Here is a 6,000-nt window from a genome sequence, read left to right as displayed (position 1 = left end):
GTGTCTGAGATTTCTTTCAATTTTAGTGCTAGCAAGACAAACACAGTTTGCATAGAGACAACTATGTAATTACAGCAAGGGAAAGTTGCATGGTCCACCGACTACAAAACACCACAAAATTCACAGTAATAAAAGTTCAGGGGCTTAACTATTCATTTATTTAAATGTATCCCATTTTTTCTGGTCAAATCAACAGATTTTAATTGGTGCTTTCAAATGCAGCAGTCTATGAAAATGACAAAAATATTACTAGAAACAAAGCAAATACATGCCCTACAGGCCTTTTAATTCCTGAAATCATGCTGCCCTTTTATTTGTCGTTGAAGAACGTGTGCATATTATTCCTTTTTAAACGCATTTCAAATCAGCTTACACTCTAGCTTATTCAAAACTTGAGCTTATGCACAACGCTCAAACACGTTTGGTGGACTCAGAGGAAAAAAGAACAATATGGAAAAAAGAAAAGTGAATTAGTAATTTTACTGTAATACTATCTATGTGCTGTGTCAGGGCACATTTGAGGAAGCCATCTGTAGGGTATCAGCTTCAATGAGGTTAAGAAACATAAACACCCAGCTGACATGAAAAATCAAAGCAAAAGAGCAAAGTAATACTATTGCGACTCGTGGTACACTTGGCACACCTTATGCATTTAGAGACACTGCCGCCATGCAGACTCCATCTCAATGGTTGATGTATCACTCAAATGTCCTGAATTAATAACGGAGATAAAGCCGTGGCATATGGTATGGTTTGAGACAGACTCATTTTGACAGGTGACAAAGACGACTACTCATCTCATCATGTGAAATTAAGCACTTACGGGAATGGCAGGTGTGAACTGCCTCCTTCATACAGATTTGGAAGCGTCCCATCACTCACAGAAAGTGCTGTACTAAAATCCCAGACAACTCTGGAAGTACAGTTAGCGTTAAATCTGCAAGGGAGGTAAGCTAAGACTGACTTGCGAGCCCCTGCCCTTTTACAGTCTGGATGATCTGTGTTCGCTTTCGATTTGGACAGAGCCCCAGATACTGAACAAGAAAATGAAGTTAAAAACCAAAGGAAAAGTGAAGTATATTCAAGGCAAAAATTAGTCTCTAACGCTATGCCGCTAACATTAATTCATTTCAACCTGCTATACATTTGGCCTCATTTTTTACTTTTCGGACTAACCGTTTGTCTACTACTACTGTTTTAATGGATTTTTCCCAACCCTCCCTCTCCATCAGTCACTGCAAGTAGATGTAAACCACTGTCTCACTAAAGCACTAGCCAATAACTACATAATATGATTGTAGAATAAATGCCTGGAGGTTACTCCTAAAGCAGGATGTATGTCACTTTTGGTACATGTTGACACTATAAGACGATAACATCTTTGCTATATCTGGCAGTCTGTGTAATTCGAACAGTAGCTCTGTGCAAATACATACAGCTAAGAGTACACAAGGTAACTGTACACATGTGCATTCGCTGCAGGTTTTGCTAGGACTATAAAATGGATCCTAATACTAACCTTCTCCTTCATCTTTAACATTTTATAAAATAAAAAAAATTCTTAGCTAAAACATTTTTCCCTGACCAAAGTTCATGTCTGTTTAGTAAAATTTTCTGCCATGTACATAAAATCCCAAGTTTTCCTCAATGCCACGTGGCATCAACATATTAAGAGAGGACAGATACTGGACAAGGGCACGTATCTCAAAATCTCAGTTTGAGACCAAACTTCAAATAAGCAAGCTATATGCTTCATGACGTATATGTTCAAACAGACTGCTAAGACACTGAGCGTGCACTTTGGAAAACGCAATACTATCTCCCTTGCTTGGCCAGATTTTCTCTGAGAGGAAAACTGAGGATGTCTTCTGCAGCTAAACTGCAAACTCCAACTTCTTTCTCAGTCTTAGTACCATGATTAAGAGAAACAATGCTGGGGGTCTCATGTCCTTCAGTTTCCTTAAACACACCAAATAACCCTCTCTGTCATACCAACAAACCTTACGCAGGAGAACTCCGTCAGACTAGCATTGGCTGTGTTCACATTAATATGCTGGTTGAAAGCAGCAGTGAAATTGTAAAGTGCAATTTCCCATGCTTCCTTCCCAGCCGTGGGTTTGTTCAGTCTGCAGGGTGACTTTGGGGTGGGCAAACTAAATTCACTTCCAAGGAAATCAGAGCAGTGTCCATACTCCAGGTTCACAGCAAATGTGCTCCAAATCCTTGGTGGGAACAGAGGGATTCAAACCAATGATCTGCCTTTGAAACAGCTTTGGACCACGGGTAGTGGGAAAGTTTAGTTAAGGGGATTAGATTTATTTTGAAGTAAAGACTCCAAAATGCAGATAATGTAGACATAGTGGCTTCATTATCAAATTCTGCGATTTCCTGATCTGCTCTTATTGCTTCATACTACTCACTAATGTAAGCGCAGACATCATCTGCAGCTGAAGAAAACAGCAGATAAAAAATTTAGTATTTTAGATTTTACCCGGAAAAATTGTGACAAAGGTTCTTTTTCTAATGACCTAGGCTCAGTATGCAGCATATCAAAAAGTGTTTAATATTTTGCATGACTATAAAACACTGCATGGTTCCAAATAATTCTTTCTTTATGAACCAGAAGGCCCAACTGAATGCGGAATTTATCATTTGAAAACATATGGTTGCTTCTCATCACAGAACTGTTCATGCTACATTATCTGTAAGTACATAAGGCACTATTACCACCATATTTACTGAATAAAAACCAAAGTACTAAATTGTCAGACTGCACCACACAAGTATAATGATGATTTTCATGAGCTTAATGGCCTCCCATGAAATGACACACATCTTTAAGGACAGAACGGCATTTACCTGACTAGTATCTGAAGGCACTGGCTATGCTCAGTATTTAAGATCATGTGAAAACTTAAACTGACCCCCTACCTATAATAAACCTGAGTTTGAATGACCGCTGGCCCAGGCCCCAAAATCTACCAAGCCTTCCAGCATGAGAGCCTCAAGGCCAGTTACGAGCACCCGCAGCTTTCCTTTGCCCCTTCCTCTGCTCTAGTCCCGCCACTCCTGACCCAAGGGAAGCTCTCCTCCTCCTTCTTGTCATCCTCCCCTTGTGCCAGCATCAGTGGAACAGCAGAGCTGTTGGCTGGCAATTCTTAGTGGATACTAAAAGACTGATTCCCAGATACAAAGGCAGATGAAACACTCCCGAGATGAGTGGCATTTTCTGTTCCTCCATTTTTACTTCCAGGGAACCTGTGAGTGTGGGCACTATATTAATGAGTCAGAAGACTCACAGGGCCAAAGCCCAGCCACAGACCTCACAGCACAGTACAAAGGAAACGCTGCTGACAGCTTAAACAGATCTCTGGCCATAATCCCATCCACTGTACACTTTCTAAGCAGACAATATCTCAGAGTATGTTTATGAAAAAAAATTTTTGAGGAAAAAAGTAAGAACCTGTAATCACTTTTTGGCACTTGCAAATAAATTTCAATCTATAAGCAGTTTATCAAGCAGCTTATCAAAAAGTGGGCTAAGTATCTTTTAATGAGGGAGGAAGCTATTCCACCTATATACAGAAAATAAATGCAGTATGAAAAAGTCATGTTATTTTAGTCAGTGGATACAATCTATTTTCCTGAGAACTATCAAGACACTAATTAATATGTAACTGAAGTACCTCACGTCTAGCTACATCTTAAAAGATCCATCTGAGCAACACAAACAATATAAGCTGGGCATATTTCAAAGGACTGAGGTGTGGGGCAAAGGGAGCACAACCTAACACTCAAGATACCTCCCCTAGGTGGATGACTCTACACACTGCTAGAACAGTACGTGCAACTTAGGCTTCAATTGTATATAAAGTGATACATTTTTAAATTTTTAGTCCTTTATTCAGTATCCATAGGTGCAACTTTTTCCTCATTCATTGAGGACATTAGCATTGTCACTGTGGTCTTAGGAATTCTTGCTGCTACTGCAGCTGCGCCATCTACAACTCACGGTATTAATCTGCACATCCCTGTTCTTTTTATTTCCAATCTCCTCCCATTCTGACAGTTGAAAGGTACAGAAACTCCAGCAAAGAGTAAAAGAAACCTGCAAATTCTAAGCACACAATCAAGCCAGTGACTTGATGCTTTGAATGACAAGAGATTAAAATACATGGCTATTTGAAGAAAAACAGATATTTGTGAAATGTTTTAAAAACTCATATTTAAGTACAAAACCAGTTCTAATGATAGAGGAGTTCATGCAATACTACAAATCAGTATTTAAAAAAATGTACATGTACATGTTGCTTTTAGGCTGATTCTCTAGGGAAGCTCTGTCCAGATCTTAAAACTAATTTATGCTTTTACATGACTGCTGTTGCTCTATGTCACTTATCAGACGTGTTCATTACTAAAGGGAAACAAAACCTTGCCTAGCAGTTCCATATGTACAGTTGTATGCAATTGCTGAAAATTTCTGATTTTTAAAAAAGATACACAATTGGAACAACTTTTTCCTTTTCACTGGATATAAAAAGTGACACACATTTTCCCATGTATATTTTTTTTCACAGAAATCCAAACATCACCCTAGTTAGCAACATGACTTCTAACAAAATAAATTAATAAAATGCAGCAACTTTTAAAACAATTAATGAAAGATGTTTGCAACCAATAATACAGCTTCATACCTTTCTTAGGAGATAACAGAACTACATCTGGATTTTATCCTAATCAACTGACATGAAGGTTAATCAACTTCTCATTTCATTTATTTTGTTTTTTAAACAAATCATAGTTTTACCGTTTCCTCAACCAGAAAGTTAAAAGCACATTCCCCATTAAAAGTTTATTTTGTCTGGTGGAAATGTATACAGGAGACTGCCAACATTCCCTAGTGATCTTTCAGATAGAAGTCTGGTAAGCTTGGAAGAGGGGACTAGACAAAAATGCAGAAGGTAAAAAAATTTTTTACAAATTTAGTTTGACAAATCATCAAAATTATTTCACCAAATTACAAGCTCAGAAATTCTTGGTCATACATGAAACACAGAAATGTGATTAAATAATCCTGAAAAAAATCATATAAACTGGAAATTGTATGAAACACTGAAGAGGACAAGCAACAGCAGATGTTGCTATTGTACAAAAAGGCTGGTGTACACATAACACATGTTCTGCACAGCAACGTTCAAGATACACATTTTCAATAGGCTTTCATGAATTCCTCTCGCTCTGCCATCACACTTAGAGATCCATTTTTAAAGAGATTACTTTTCCTGAATATGAGTCACGTCAAAGAGAGTCCTACCTACAACACTTTCTAGAAAATTTAGAAACAGGAACATTAGAGATCATAAATCAAAACCACTCACAGATTTGTGACATGCTCACACTCACTAAGATGGCTACTGATTGAAGGAAAGCAATATACTTTCCACCTTGCTCAGACTGTATCAAATTAAGACTACTACAGTGCCCCTTAGCTGGGCAGAGCAGTTTGTTATTTCCAGCAACTATTTAAAAAAAAAAAAAAAAAAAAGGCTTCTGAGAGTACTCATAAGATGAGCAGCAGTGACAAAAGCGGCAGTCTATGCCAAAACACTTTTAATAATGTGAGTTAAAAATGAAAGCAAAAACACTAACTGTGAAAATTGCTAAAAGCTTGATTTGCTTTCGTGCAAGATGCTGAAAAATGTTAAAATAAAAAAAGAGGAAAAACTTGTGACAGATATGAGAGTTCGAGACAGACTGCAAAGCTCTAAGAAAGACAACTAAACCACTTTCTAAAGATTTCTGTTCAGTGTGTTGTTAAGACTCTATCTTAGTGAAGCGTATGTTAAGCCAAAGAATAAAATAACAGCCTAGAAAATTTATTCCAGTTTCCTGCAGCTTGTATTCTTTAGATGGTAAAGTGAAAAACTGCTTATTCCTATCAAGATGAGATTCCTCTAGCCCATGCACTTCAATAGGGAAAGGTGCAGTTATGGCACTCTG

General features: G+C 37.8%; 1 protein-coding gene across 1 annotated transcript in view; it reads right to left on the bottom strand.

The window, feature by feature from the left end:
* The window catches only part of CDKAL1 (CDK5 regulatory subunit associated protein 1 like 1), a 396,152-nt gene that overhangs the window by 158,873 nt on the left and 231,279 nt on the right, over positions 1 to 6,000 (bottom strand). The gene's annotated exons all lie outside the window — the stretch shown is intronic.

The sequence above is a fragment of the Aptenodytes forsteri genome, unplaced genomic scaffold, assembly GCF_000699145.1.
Source record: "Aptenodytes forsteri isolate BGI_AS27 unplaced genomic scaffold, ASM69914v1 Scaffold248, whole genome shotgun sequence".
NCBI classification, from domain to species: Eukaryota; Metazoa; Chordata; class Aves; order Sphenisciformes; family Spheniscidae; genus Aptenodytes; species Aptenodytes forsteri.
This window is presented reverse-complemented; position numbering and strand designations above follow the sequence as displayed.